At 39.5% G+C, this 14750-nt stretch overlaps 1 non-coding gene across 1 annotated transcript; it reads left to right on the forward strand.

The window, feature by feature from the left end:
• The first annotated feature begins 4916 nt into the window (after positions 1–4916).
• LOC118980534 (U1 spliceosomal RNA) lies at positions 4917–5077 on the forward strand. Its single transcript, XR_005065119.1, has one exon. It is a non-coding gene; the product is annotated as a U1 spliceosomal RNA (small nuclear RNA).
• The last annotated feature ends 9673 nt before the right edge of the window (positions 5078–14750 follow it).

The following is a 14750-nucleotide window of genomic DNA, read 5'->3' on the forward strand; positions in this document are numbered from 1 at the left end:
TGGATAAAGTGGCTGTTCGGATAACAGAGAGGGGTCTAGTTTGGTGTCAGGTAGGAGATGATGTAGGAAGGGAGGTGAGACTCCAAATCCAGGAAGTGTTAGATACCAACCTGAGTCTGTACTCGCGGAGGGAACCTTTTAGCAGGTAGGGAAGCGGGAAAGAGGGCCAGGCCTGAGATAGATATAACCTCCCCAATGGGAAACAAACTCAGTGCCCATCAGTAGCAGAGTGAGGTAATAATTTATGGTGCATTATAAAATGGAGTATTATGGAGCTGCAAAAAAGCTAAAAAAATGAAAAACTCTCTCTTTGAAATGAAATTAATGAAAAAGAATCATTAAAATCTTTCCCAATAAATTTGAAGTGAGAAAAAAAGTGACCTGAAGTTTGTAGAGAAAAAGAGAGACCATTTTCAAAAAGTGCAAAAGTGAGTTTTAAGGGAATCAATTACATGGTGATGACGGGGGGGACTAGACGTCAGCAGTGAGCACACTATGTAGCATAGAGATGCGGATTATAAAGTTCTGTACCTGAACATTAACGTCATTTTATTAACTCATGTTACCCCAATACATCTAATTTAAAAGTTAATGACTAAAGAAGTTGGTGTTCGCATCTTTTTCACGAGAACAGAGTTCTAGAACTGTTCGCAGAGCAATCCCTGACGTCAGCGTGATGGGGTCCAGATGCCAAGAATAGAGAGCAGTGACTGCTGTGCGTCTCGCAAGTCTGGTTTTAGGAGAACTGGCACATCCCTGACTGTGCTAACGTATAACTCAATGTTTAAATTGCCATTTGCTCTCCCTAATTTTTAGGGACAAAATAGGGATCTGAAGCAGGAGACTTTAGAGGCAATACGTGGAGTTGACAGACAAAGAAAGAGAACATTAGCCTGGCGTGGATAACTTATGTATCACAAGTTACATATTTTAAGTCAGCGTTCACTGGATCATTTAACTTGGCATTTATAACTTGTGTCAAAAATAGAAACTTTGTTCAGTTTGCAAGGTACAAGACTTATCATCTTCACAGAGATAGAGAAAAACGTCGTGTAGGCAAGAGCAGAAATCCGCCAAACTTCTTTGACTTTGAGAAGGTTATAGACAAGGTTGACAGTGTCAATGCATGCGGCTTGATTTATCATGAGCTTCAGAAGGCCCTCAATAAAGTTCCACATGACAGCCATCCATTGAAGGCAGGAGTTAAGGAGATCCAGGGTAGAGCATGGGAGTGAATAAAGAACTAGTTAAAAAAAAAAAAAAGCTGAGGGACAGAGAGGCTGCTGACGTGATGAGCGATACGGCTTTCCAGATAACTTTAATAATGGCTAAGCATTTTATACAATTGTGTTAGTTTTTGGAGTTGAGAGCGGCATCTCAAAATGTTTATTGTGAGAGAACTGCAGAAAACAGAGAAACTAGGTGCTTAATAGCCTAGATAAGATTAATTTCAAGTTAAACTGCCCCTAGCCTGGTTATGTTTTTACAGATTGCTGCAGTATTTGATCAGGAAGGAGGAAGAAAATAAACACCGTCAGTGAACCAGCAAGTTGGCTTTTTAAACAGTAGAAATAGCTTCAACGGCCAAGATGGAGCTAATGAAACTGAAGAAACGGTGAAATGTGTTAGGCTAGGGAGCAGGATACCTGAGTTCCATCCACTTGTGAGCACTTAAGCAAGCCATTTGGTGCCAACTTTAAAAAATTTTTTTACCCTTTGGTGCCAATTTTTTGTCTACAAATGAATGAATGGGAGCAAATAATTTCTGAGCTTTCTTTTCAGAATAACCTTATATGAAACTGTGATGACAGTTGTGATATAAAAGGTTGAGTATTCGAGTGACCAGGAGATTTAGGGATGTCTAACCAATTTCATTTCACAGAGCAGAAAGATAGCCCCTCCAGTCCCGGATCCATACAAACTGCGCGCAATAGAAATAATAGTGAAAGGAACACCAAGCTTTCTCTGTAAATTAAAGTTGTTTTTACTAAATTATTGGGCCATATTTTTGGATGCATGCTCTCAAACAAATTAATACTGCTCGCAAGGAGAAAAAAAGGGGATGCGAATGTCTCAGATATATTGGATGCATAAAAGCTGGAGTCTGCATAATCACCCTGCAAGAGTTCTTAAATCTCGGTATATAAACTGTTTAAAAGTAAATTAAAATTATTCCTTAATGAAATACACATCTGAAGTCACTTGAATAACTAATCATTTTATGACCCATGCCGTGAATTTTTAATGCCTACTTCTACCTGATTATTTTAGATATGTCTGTGTTGTAAATTAAAAGCTACATAAATCATTAATGTGTTGATACAGATCAGTGAACTGCTTACACTATATGGGATTCCTTAGGACATACAATGTCTGATTCACCTGCCTCCCTTTCAATTATAGAGCTGCCAGGTTCTTTTCCTCTGTTCATCTTCTGCAAGGTTTTATTTGGTAGAACTGCCTGTTGAAGCTTTTATCACCTTCCCAATATAGTCTGATGCTTCCAATCAAAGGCTTCTCACAGTACAAAAATAAATAGGTCCAAAACTTGAGAGTCTGGAGATAGAATCTATGAGGTGAGATACTTCTGCTTTTTTTTTTTAATCTGTGTTTCCAGAAAACTGTAGCAACAAGACATAACCTCTATACTCTTCTTAGGTCAATGTACCCTTTTTACCTTCCTTGAAAATGCCATGCCTTTCCTGTACTTTGAGTTAAAGCATCCTTATTGCCCAGAACAAGGACTGGGCAATAATTGATATAGAGGATAGTTGGATATATTGATATAGAGGAACAAGCACCACGGGGTCAGAGGGACTTGGGCTTAAAGTTGAATGCTCCACTGAAGAGTTGTGTGGACTCAGTCAGTTGCATGTTTTCTAAGCCACAGTTCCCTGGTCTGAAAAAGGACACTATTGTCTGTGTGCCTTGCAGTGTTTTGAGTTTTATATAAGGTGGTGTGTGTGGAGGTGTCTAACATTCTCCCCAGCAAACATTAAGCATCCATGTACGCTAGATCGTCTCTACCTTGATTTGCCCATTAACCCAAAGTAGGAGGAAACTTGTGTCTGAACTGCGGTTTCTTTTGTTTTGCGTGCCATCCTCTAAGAGTCTAATGCTAGTTCTTTCTCATAAAGGGTTTCTGCATAAAGAAAATGACTAGGAAGAGGAATCAAGGCATTCTAGCTTCACAGAGTAAACCACACTTCCTTTTGAACAATATAGTTAAGCAGAAAACAAAAGTAATTTTATGATACTGTCAGCCAAATTTCTAATATGTGAAGGACAGCAAGATTTTGTTCTACTTTGATTCATTTACATGGCTATGCAGCTTGAAATAACCAGTTAATAGCCTGTATGTTTGCCTGTGTATACAGAGCTCACATAAAATACTGAAAGCAAACTAGTCGAAGGTAGATTGAAATTAGAAAACTGTTCTAACTTACTGGTACTACTGACGGAACATTATAAATTCTTTGTTATAGATTTAAAGTCTTCTCTGATTTTCCCATTTCCAGTTTTTTTTTAATTCAAAATTGGATCGTATTTTATGCTTGCAGGGTGTTTTCTCAATAAATACAGCCTTTCATATTGGTTTCTTATTTTATTCCTTCACATCTGGTTGGTTATGTCCCCAATTAAATTGCATTCCAATTTTTCTTACAATGGTAATAATAATACAACTTTTTCAGATCAAATAAAGTCTCCCCAAGGAGCTGTCTCTCTTACATCCTGTCTAAAATCTTGGCTAAAGTGCAGCTCATTCTCAACAGTCAATAACGATTTGTTTCTACTATGTTTTACTCATAAGACCTAAAGCTCATTTTTTAAAGGAGAAGGAGAAGACATCCCTGACATTAAAAATGTTCTACCAAATCCTCACTCTATGAAATGTTAAAAGGACTTATTTAAGAAAAAGAATATCAAAGCGATGAACAGTAAAATGACAACAAACACAACAATCAACAAGTGAAGGGGGGAAAAATGGGACAACTGTAATAGCACAATCAATAAAATATATTTGAAAAAAAATAGAATGAAATCAAAAAAAAATAAAAATAAAAAAATAAAAAACAAAAACAAAAACAAAAAAACCTAAGCAAACAACTAGAACAGGAATGGAATCATAGAAATGGAGATCACATGTAGGATTATCAGTGGGGAGGGGGAGGCAGGAGAATGGGAGAAAAGGTACAGGGAATAAGAAGCGTAACTGGTAGGTGCAAAATAGACAGGGGAGATTAAGAGTAATAAAGAAAATGGAAAAGCCAAAGAACTTATTTGTACAACCCATGGAAATGGAGGGAAGAGGGGTGCCAGGTGAAGGGGGGGGAAAGGAGAAAAATAGGAAAACTGTAGTAGCATAATCAATAAAGTATACTTTTAAAATAATGTTCTATACATTGAGAGATTGCCCCCCCCAAATCACTTCAAAGCAGCATTTCTTTTACGTAGTCGTTAAATGTGCATTTCTTTTACGTAGTCGTTAAATGTGCACAAAAACACCTCCTGTGCATGCAGGCCTTTTGCTCGACACTATGGCACAGGAGTGTGGACCACACGGTGATAGGTCAATTTGTTGTGTTTGTTTATTTTTAAGAAACACAAGAGAAATTCTACACCCACGTGAATATTTTCTCTTTTAATCAGTCTTTACTTCAGAAGGCTCAATATGTTTTGCACCCCCCCGCCACTTTTTTTTTAAATTTGGAAGTAGAGAACTTTCAATAATTACCTGGTGCCAAGCAGAGAGATACTGAGTTTGAGATCTGTAAGGGAACACAGAAGTGATGTTGGTAAAACACCTGCGTATGTTGTGAGTGAATACTACATTTGGGCAGAAATTCAAATGAGCATGAGCAGTATCAGAGAGGGAAGGGATAAGGTCAAGAGGGCTGATTAGAAAGAGTGGCCTCTTACTTACCTGGCAGGGAGATACCGAGATCAGGAAGGTGGTTTTCCCAGGGTGAGGCTCGCCCTTTGCACTCTGGGTGTGCTGACTCCTGCGACTTCCCCAAATATGGGAAACTCAACTGCATAATTTGTGGTGGTGGGGACTGCAGTCATACTCTCTCCTGAGAGAGAAAAATTTAAAAAATATTTAAAAAATTTATATTTTTACCATTTTATTGTTCATAGTTTTGATCTTCTTTCTCTTAAACAAGTCCCTTTAACATTTCATATAATGGTGATTTGGTGATGATGAATTCCTTTAGTTTTTCTTGTTTGGGAATCCCTTCATCTGCCCTTTGATTCTAAATAATAGGTTTGCTGGGTAGAACAATCTTGGATGCAGGTACCTACTTTTCAGGACTTCAAATACTTCTTGACAATCTCTTCTAGCCTGCAAAGTTTCTTTTGAAAAATCAGCTGATAGTCTTATGGGAGCTCCCCTATAGGTGAGTAACTTCTTTTCTCTTGCTGCTTTTAAGATTCTCTCTTTATCTTTAACCTTTGGCTTTTTAATTATGATGTGTCTTGGAGTGGGCCTCTTTGCATCCATCTTGTATGGGACTCTGTGCTTCCTGGACCTGCATGTCTCTCCTTCACCAAGGTAGGGAAGTTTTTTCATTTATTTTTTCAAATAGATTTCCAATTTCTTGCTCTTTCTCTTCTTCTTCTGGCACCTCTATGATGCAAATGTTGGACTTCTTGAAGTTGTCCCAGAGGCTGCTTATAGTCTTCTCATTTGGAGGAATTATTTTTTTCTTATTGTTGCTCTGATTGGTTGCTTTTTGCTTCCTTATGTTCCAAATCTTTGATTTGATTCTCAGCTTCATCCACTCTACTGTTGTATCCCTGTAAATTGTTCTTTATGTCAATTAGTGTATCTTTCATTTCTGAGCAGATTTTGTTATGCTATTGAGATACTAAGTTCCTTGAGCATCCTTATAACCAGTATTTTGAACTCTGCATCGGATAGATTGTTTATCTCCATTTCATTTAATACTTTTCCTGAGATTTTGATCTGTCCTGTCATTTGGGCCATGCTTCTTTGTCTCCTTGTTTCAGCAGCCTCCTTGTGTTAGTTTCTATGTATCAGGTAGAGCTGCTTGAATGGAAGTCTGACAACTGTGGGATTAAAGAAACCACACCCACCTAGACCGGTAGGAGGGGTGCAGATACAGAGTGGGCTAGTCCCTCACTCATGTGTGGTGAATAAAAATTGGGGAGGGATATCTTTGGAGTAAGGAGTCCTAGCCCCACACCAGGCCCACAGCACAGTATGCCAGTGCCAGGAAGATAAGTCCCCACAATTTCTGGCTGCAAAAGCCATCAGGGACTTTGTCAGTGAAAGAAACTTCTGGATCCCCAAGCAGTTCCTCTTAAAGAACCCACACACAGACTCACCTACTCAGATTCACTTCCTGTGAGCTCTAGCACAGGGGTAGCCGCTTGAAAGGCACTGCTGGTGTAGGAGAAATGGAAGCATCTGGGCATCAAGGCTAGCAGAGGCCATTGTCCCTTTTCTAAACTCTCTCTCTACAGAGCCAGCAAGCCGATGCCTTATCTGAGACTCCATAAATCTGGCTAACACTGTTTTACTGGACTTGGAGATCTCCATAGATGCTACCCCACCCAATTTACAGGCCCGCCCAAGCTGCTTTTCTACATGAATGGCTGTTCTTGGCTCAGGCTGTACAACTTCCTAAATCTATCAAACAACAGCTTGCCTCAGTGAGCCCTAGACCCAGCACTAGCAGCATCTAGCCTAGATTCACAGCTTGGCTTCACCTGGGAGTCTTCAAGCCCAGCACAAGTAGCAGCCATCTCAGATTGTTTTATAGCTCAAGCAGTGTTGCCCTGGGCGAAACATAGGTGGGAGATGACCTCGGCCTGTACCACCTGGGAAACCCCAGGGCTAGCCCACCCAGTGGACAGCGACAGACATCAGAGCACCACCACGCTGCCCCTGCACAGCTGGAACTCCACAGAGGGTGGAGGTTGGTGGTCAGTGGTCATAGCCAGTCCTTGCAGTTGACTAGGCTGGATAAGTCCCTCCCATTGACCTGCCGACAGCAACCAAGGCTCAGCTACAAAAGGAGGGTATACCCAGTCCATACAAAGTGTGCACCTGAAGTACCCAGCATGGGTGAAAGGGGAGGCTGTGTCACTGGACCTTACAGGACACCTACTGCATTAGGCCACTCTATGAAGTATGAGGTTCCTTAATTGGGTAATAAAACTTTCCTGAAATTAGGTAATGCTTATGGTTAGACAAGCTGGTAATATACTAAAAACTACTGAATTGAACACTTTGAAAGAAAACTTCTATGGTATGTTAATTAATCTTAATTGATTTTTTTAAGTAGGGAGATAAAAGATACAGGATGTGTCCACAACTATGCCATTCTCTGCTAGCTCCATTACTTCATCACCTGGAACCGATTGCCTCTGCTTCTCTGGCACTGTGGTAACCCAGATGCCACATGTCATGCCCATCCAGCAGTCACTGAGTCCTACTAACATCACAAGAGCCGGTTTGGAGCCCCTTCTCCAGAAGTAGAAATTGAGGAAGTCAGCTTCTATCCCTTTTTCAATAGAGGGAGATACTCTAGCATTTTGCAGGCTTGCAGAGAGTCACTCCAACCTCTCCAGTCAAGCGACACCCTAAATTTCTGCTGGTCTCCTTGACCAGCCTGGAGCGCCCCCTATAGGTATCCTCAAAGCTGTCCCTATTGATGAGGACATGGTGATTAACTCCACTCTCAACCCGCTGTAGAGGCACCAGTGGTGCCCGGTATAAACATGACCCAATTTATGGGGGCCTCCGTGGCGTCCAGAGCAGCCACTAGCATTGGCATCCCCACAGAGATATTGCTGGCTCTGGTGTAGTTACCAGAGCCACTCTCATGAGGGGTGAGGGGATGGGGAGCAGTGCCATCCTGAGATGGAAGCTTCTGGTGGGTCTGGGTCTATAGTCGCATCCTTTACAGAGGGCGCACATACTATGGAGAATGTAGAGTCTGGACCATTGAAAGCCAGTTCTCAGGACTGGACTCTTTCACCTTCTAAGGGGGTCTGGTATGAGCTGGTCCCCTGGCTGAGAGATGGAGACAAATGTCACCCGGCAACTACCCTAGAACATCTAGCTTCCTCTGCGGAGCTGCAGACCCTGCAGTTCGCCTGTTTTTTCACTGAGTAGCCCTCTTACTGAAGTGCAAAGCCTGGCCTTTGGAGCTGACATCTTCAGCAAGGGGCACCCCAGGCCTGATCTGAGAGCAGAGCACTGGCCCAGGTCTCCCTGAGCATCAACACAGCTTATAACTACCTCCAAGGTGCCATTTTCTCCTCGATTATTATTCCTCTCCTGACCTCACCCTCATGGAACTAGAAGTACATTTTCAAGGAAACAGTTGACTATGGTTTCAGTTATTGGGAGAGGAGTGCTGACTGAAAAACAAAACAGGAAAATGGAAGGACTGCGTGCAAGGGAGCCAAGGTTAAGGGAGAGAAGGAGGATGCCAAGAACAGGGAAATCTGGAACAACGTGAGCACGTTTAACAGCAAATACTGCTCAGCAGGAGGAATGATGGGGTGGATGTCATGGCTGAGGCCCCCCTTGGAGAAACCTCATGGGCTAACCTGAGCCACTCTATGTGAGTTAGTAAAGGGCTTCCTCACCCAGGATTCAGACATCTCCGCGCTCTTGTCAGTGGGCTGGAGAATTGAATTGAACATTATAGGGAGAAAGGGGAAGTTTGGGATGTTGTGTGATTACATCCAAGGGGTGGCAAAGGAAAAGAAAGAACTGCCAGCCCTGGCTTTTGTTACAGTGGTAGTAATAGCTGCACAGAGTAAAGCCCCACCAAAGAGAAAGAACAAAGAGGCCCCAGGTTCAGCAGCAGACAAAGCAGTTGGGAGACCCCCCACATGGGTTCGCTGGTTGTGGAAAGGCAACCTTTGTTGATATTTTTACTCACATGTCACATCATGCTTTGTTCTCGATGGACAATTACTGGTGAGGTACATTCAAGAATGTGCAACTTAGTGAGTATAATTAATAACACTGTATTGCCATTTGAAAGTTGCTAAGAGAGTAGATCTTGAAAGTTCTCATCACAAGAAAAAAGCATTAACTATATATGGTTATGGATGGTAACTAGACTTACTGTGATCATTTTGTAATGTATACAAACATCAAATCTTTGTTATACAAACATCAAATCTTTATTATATACCTGAAACTAATATATTATATGCTAATTCTACCTTAATTTTAAAAAGAGGTAAAAAATTAAACTAAAAAAACCCCAATGAATTGATGATGGAACTGTCTGTTAACTAAGTTTATTAGTTTATTCACTCAGTAATGACAACCTATTATAAGATATATTTTATTTGAAAACTATAAAGAATGTACCTTTCCTAGTCTACCCTGCCCCTTGCATGTGCTATTCAGATACTTTATTGGGGACTTAATGGACCCTTAATGAATACTTGTTAACTGGGTATCTCTGGTTATATAATATTCATTCATTCATTCATTCATTCATCAATTTATATATTGTTTGCTTCTTGCCCTCAGCAGTATACTAGGTGCTGAGAATGAATGTCTAGCTGGGTGTGTGTCATTACACAGGTATACCCAACTTTTCATTAGAAATATGCTTTTAAAAATTCATGTGAAAATTGAGTTATATTCAACCAAATGAAGGGAACCTAACGTTTAGGGAAAACCCTGAGGAAAAGCCTTTTGTTATGTGGAGAATCTTCTTGTGATGAAAATTATATTTCAATGTTTCTGCTCTGTAAACCTGCCTTTCCATATGCTAGCTTTTCCAAAACAGGAGTACCACCTGTATTTTAGTCTTAGTTCTTGGGGTTAGTAACATTTCAATTGGTTGCAGAGTCTTAAGCTAATCATTTTCTTTCTCAACATTAAAAAATGTTGAATGGCCAAACACTCATCAAAAATGTCAAAAATGTTTTCACTTTTGAAAAACTACTCTAAATGTTGAAGTGGCTTGATTAGGTTAGAGTGGTTTTTATATCATTTTCTATAACCACTTAACGGTAACTTTTAATGACATCTACCAAGAGCTTATAGAATTTTAAAGCAATCAGGATTTTTCCTTCCAATATAGCAAGAAGAAAATTAAACCAATTTATGCTACATAGAAGTTCTTATACTGAGTTCTATATTTATGTTATTAAATTAACATGCAATATGATGTTTTTAGCTATATGGTGTTAACTTATATTTACCTTGTCTAGCAACAATATGGCATATAATTTAGTTCCTTGTTCTGGAAATTCAGGCATAAACTTACTCCAAATCAGTAAACTAGGAAAATTAGGACCAGACAATGGAAGAGAGGTCTTACCCAACCATTCAATTATTAGATATTGTTTAGTTCAAGGGGAAATCTAAAGTGGCCACTTTTCATAATATAATGCATTATATTATGCATTGTGTCAGTATGAGAGTAATGGTGTCATAAGGTGTATGGATCCCTGTTTCTCCATATCCTCACCAATGCTTTTTCATTGTCTTCTTGATTATAGCTATTCTTATAAGTGTAAAGTGGTACCTCACTGTGGTTTTAATTTGCATTTCCCCAATAGCTAATAGTGTTAAGCATCTTTTCATGTGCTTATTTGCCTTTCATATATCTTCTTCAGTAATATGAATAGAAGGTTCCCAGAAATACTCATCTTTCCATATCATTAATTACTTTTCATAATACAAAACATACTACCTGACTTAAGACAGTCCCACTCTTAGGAAAGTAGTGTAACCTCAGCTTTGTATCTATTGGTGGAACCATTAAAAAGAACAGGTAGAAACAGTTACAGCTCCATTGAAGTGGAGATGCAAACATGAGTGTTTTTTCTTTTTTTAACCAAAATTATCTCAAATTCTGCCTTCAAGGTAAGGGAGAAACTGTGGCCAGCCTCGAAAAGTTTTATGAAAACCTATAAATTCCTACTAGATTGTTTCTCCACATCATAGTCTTTCTCTGGCTTCTTAGGCAAGCCATGAACAGGACCAAGGTGGACAGTCTGACACCTGAAATTCCACCCATCACCATATTATCTTCACGAAACACCCAGAAACTGACATGCGAAAAGAAAGTGAGAACCACCTAAAATACTTACTTCTGAATTTATCATTTTGCTAATTTTTGCCTGTTGGTCAAAGCAGAATCATTTTCTCATTAATTAGAACATAAGTTCTACGTTCATCTAAGGACAGACCTCACTTCACATAAAATCAAGGCACAAGTTTTCCTGGGGCGTTCCGTATAAAGAAAGGGAAAGAAAGAGAGATGGGAGAGAGGTCAACACATCACCCACTTGATTTTGCAGGACCCACTCTGGCCTCGCTGGCTGGTTTTGTTTAACACTGGATAAAGCCAGTGGGTTTACAGGGAGCCAGTCTGTGAGCCTGTCAAGGAATCAATGCCATTTTCCATAATCGGGCAAATCTCGAAACAACTAGGGCTTTTTGTATAAACTTTGCTTTAAAAATTGCATAGTCTATTTTAAAAATCTAATTCCCCCCAAAGTGCTGCATTTATCCTAACCGGCTCCAAGGCAAACAGTGTGATCGGAAGTACATTCATAATTCAACATGGTTAAATGCCAAGGGCCGAAGAGAGAGCACCCCATTCGTCCGTGTGGGATGGGATGACATTCATGGTTGATTTGGCTCCTTGCAGCAAGCTTTGTAATTGGAGAAACCTAGGGCAGCGACCCCAGCTGTATGTCCTGCTGGTATGAAAATGAATTCTCATTAGTCTGACAAGTGGCCAGTTTGGACAGTTCTTCAGTATCAAAGTAAAAATGATTAGTCATAATTTTTAAGATTTCTGGAAATATATACATAAAGTGAGAGAAGAAGCAGGCTAAGAGAGAAATATCTTTGTCTACAGTAACTATAAATGTAACTAATACCTCTTTATACTTCACAAATTTCATTTTTCTGTCATTTTATTTGCATCACATATTGTACAAGGTAGACACTGTTGCATGCTTTTTCAGATGAGGAACCTGAAGCAAGACACATTTAAGTGAGAAGCAGTTTAGTCCCAGCCTTAGCAACAGGGCCTGTGGATGGAGTCAGACCTATTAGGTGTGAGTCTTATCTTTACTGCATGCAACCTAGAAGAGTGAACTGTGATAAATTACCCAAGAGAATAAACTGTGACAAATCCCCTGATGGCTCTGTTTTCTAATCTGCAAAATGTTGATTAAAATGGTCACTCTGCCATCACATTGTTGTGGGGATTCAATAAAACGCTGCATATAATCCACTTCAGTGGATAGTACATGGTAAGTGGTCAGTACATTTCAGCTTATTCTACCAGCTGCCAGAGTCCCACAAGCCAAAAGTGCCAATTTCAGATGGAACCCACCCACAGGCAGGAAACTGAATTTACTGATTTTATCTCAGTCTTATCCCTCCATGCCATTCTGCCTGCTATGTTGTGTAATACTCTTTACATAAATAATGAATATTCATTTAAAAAAGTGCAGTGACCCCTTAGTAGGCCCACAGAATTATGATGGCCACCTAGAAGATTTTTAAATGCATAATGTGTATTCCACAAAACCTTACAATGTTGTTCGCAAGCTAAGCCATGCACACAGGAGACAAATGCTTTCATAAAGCACGGTGAAGCCTCAGGTGAGTCATACTGAGCATAGATGTCACCGTCGTGCAGAAAAAGGAGACCTATGGCCTAAAATAGGGAAGAATGTTTTTTGTCATAGTTATTTTTGTTGTGGTTCTTACTGATTTTTAAGGGTGTTGACAGACTTAAGCTAAGACATGAAGTTCTAAGTTTGATGAGCGAGGAAGAGAGAAATGGCAAGGTGGTTACAAAAGAAAAGGAACAAGGCAGAGAAGAACTTAGAAAGTAGGGTAAGAAAAAGAGATGGTGGAGTTAGGAGTGACAACTTCACATGGAAAGGAGTGTGTGAGACTGACCTGAGAAGGCTGGGATCAATGGGTTGGTGGCATATTTTAGTGACTGGCACTCTCCGCAGATGTCCTGTGGGCTGTAGTGAATTTGCCAGCCGACTGGCTCAGTGTTCAGTGACTTCTGTGGACATAACAAAAACTTTATGCTGTTCAAGGTTAATGGACATAAAAGACAACAAAACCTATGTTCACATCTAGCTCAGTACCATACCCTAATTTGATCCTTAGCTAAAGGTAAAGTGTTTCTCTGTCTGTGTGTGTGCATGCTTCCTTCCAGGAACTGTTTTAACTCGGATTCTCCCATAACCTGCAATTCATTGTTTATGGAGCTGGCCCCAGTCTAAGGAACAGCTGGGAAGCAGGTTCCTTAGCCTTCAGGCCACTACTGACTACAAGTCTTCCAGCACCACAGATTAATGGGATTGGGTACAACTATAGTAAGTTGCACTAATTAATCAATTTTATTTTACTTTATATACTTGTACTTGAAGCTTTTACACTTAGTATGCAAATTTATGTAAATTAAAATTCAAATGCATGCAAACAGATACGCAAATATGTGTCCCTAGATTGCAAGGGAACAAAATCTGGTAGCCCTACTGTAAGTTCCTCAAACACAGTTGGGGGCAGGGAGAGAGAACTTGAACTACTCTTACAGCTTGATCTGCCTTTAATTTGTTAATATATGCAAGTCGAAAATGAAAATAAAAACATGTTTTACTTCAGCTGCTCCTTATGTTATAAAATAGAAAGCTGAAAATCTGCAACAATAACAGGAACAAAATCTGTGAGTCTCCTCATTGAGATAAGAATCCCAAAGTTTTATTTATTCCAAAATCATCTGCCTTTAGGCAGCAAGTCTCGCAAGTATAGGTTGATAACTTTTAATTGATCGAATTGAAACTATAACCTAACTTTGAGGAAATGCTCAAGCCATAAGCATAAGACCTTGTAATATAAATTTTCAGTTGTATATGAACTTCTTAGGAAGCAATAATGGAAATTGAAAAAATGGGGGCTAAAATTAAATAATGAAAAATTACAATTTAATTAATTCATCTTAAAATAAATATTTTATTTAAAAGATGACTCATTTCCAAATGCACTCAAGTTAAGGAGCCGGAATATTTTCTATGAGTATCAAAATGAAGACTTCCTAAAGAAAAAACATGGGCCAGCAGCTTACTTGAGAATATATCCCAGTGGAAGAGGTAGGTATCTGACCCTTGTAATGTTGCATATTGCATTTATTTGTGAGCAGGTCTAATCATTGGGAAAACAGTAAATGAGTGAACAATAAATAGCAGAATGAGCCCAGGCCCAGGCATCTGAAGCACTGGGTTTACTGCTGGCCCGGATGCATTAGTACTATGACATTTCAACATAAAACAATCTAGGCCTCAATTTTATCACTGGTAAAATAAGATAATAATAATTGCTTGACCTTTTCAAAAGATCACCATGTCTTTCAAATGAGAAATAGCAAAGTACTAAACAGATGTTAATTACTTTACAAAAGTTTATCTGTGGTCATTGCCAAGTTTTTCTTTCTGCAAGGCCTTTAAGCACTCAAAACTTGGTTAAGGATTCAATCTGATCAATTAAAGATTAGAAAACCCACATAAGAAAGTTAATGTCTCAAGACAAATTTTTGTGGTCGGTACAACTTGAAGTTATGTCAGTGAGGAGAGAGTGTAATGGAATAGTAAAAGGAGACTATTTCTTCAGTTTGTGATCGTTTTCTCCTCTGTACATTAAAACTATGATATATGAATTAAATGGTCCCTCAGGTCCTCAGATTCTGATTCTGGTGCCCATG

Source organism: Sturnira hondurensis, unplaced genomic scaffold, assembly GCF_014824575.4.
Source record: "Sturnira hondurensis isolate 20B ecotype Veracruz unplaced genomic scaffold, ASM1482457v3 Scaffold0001872, whole genome shotgun sequence".
Classification (NCBI taxonomy): Eukaryota; Metazoa; Chordata; class Mammalia; order Chiroptera; family Phyllostomidae; genus Sturnira; species Sturnira hondurensis.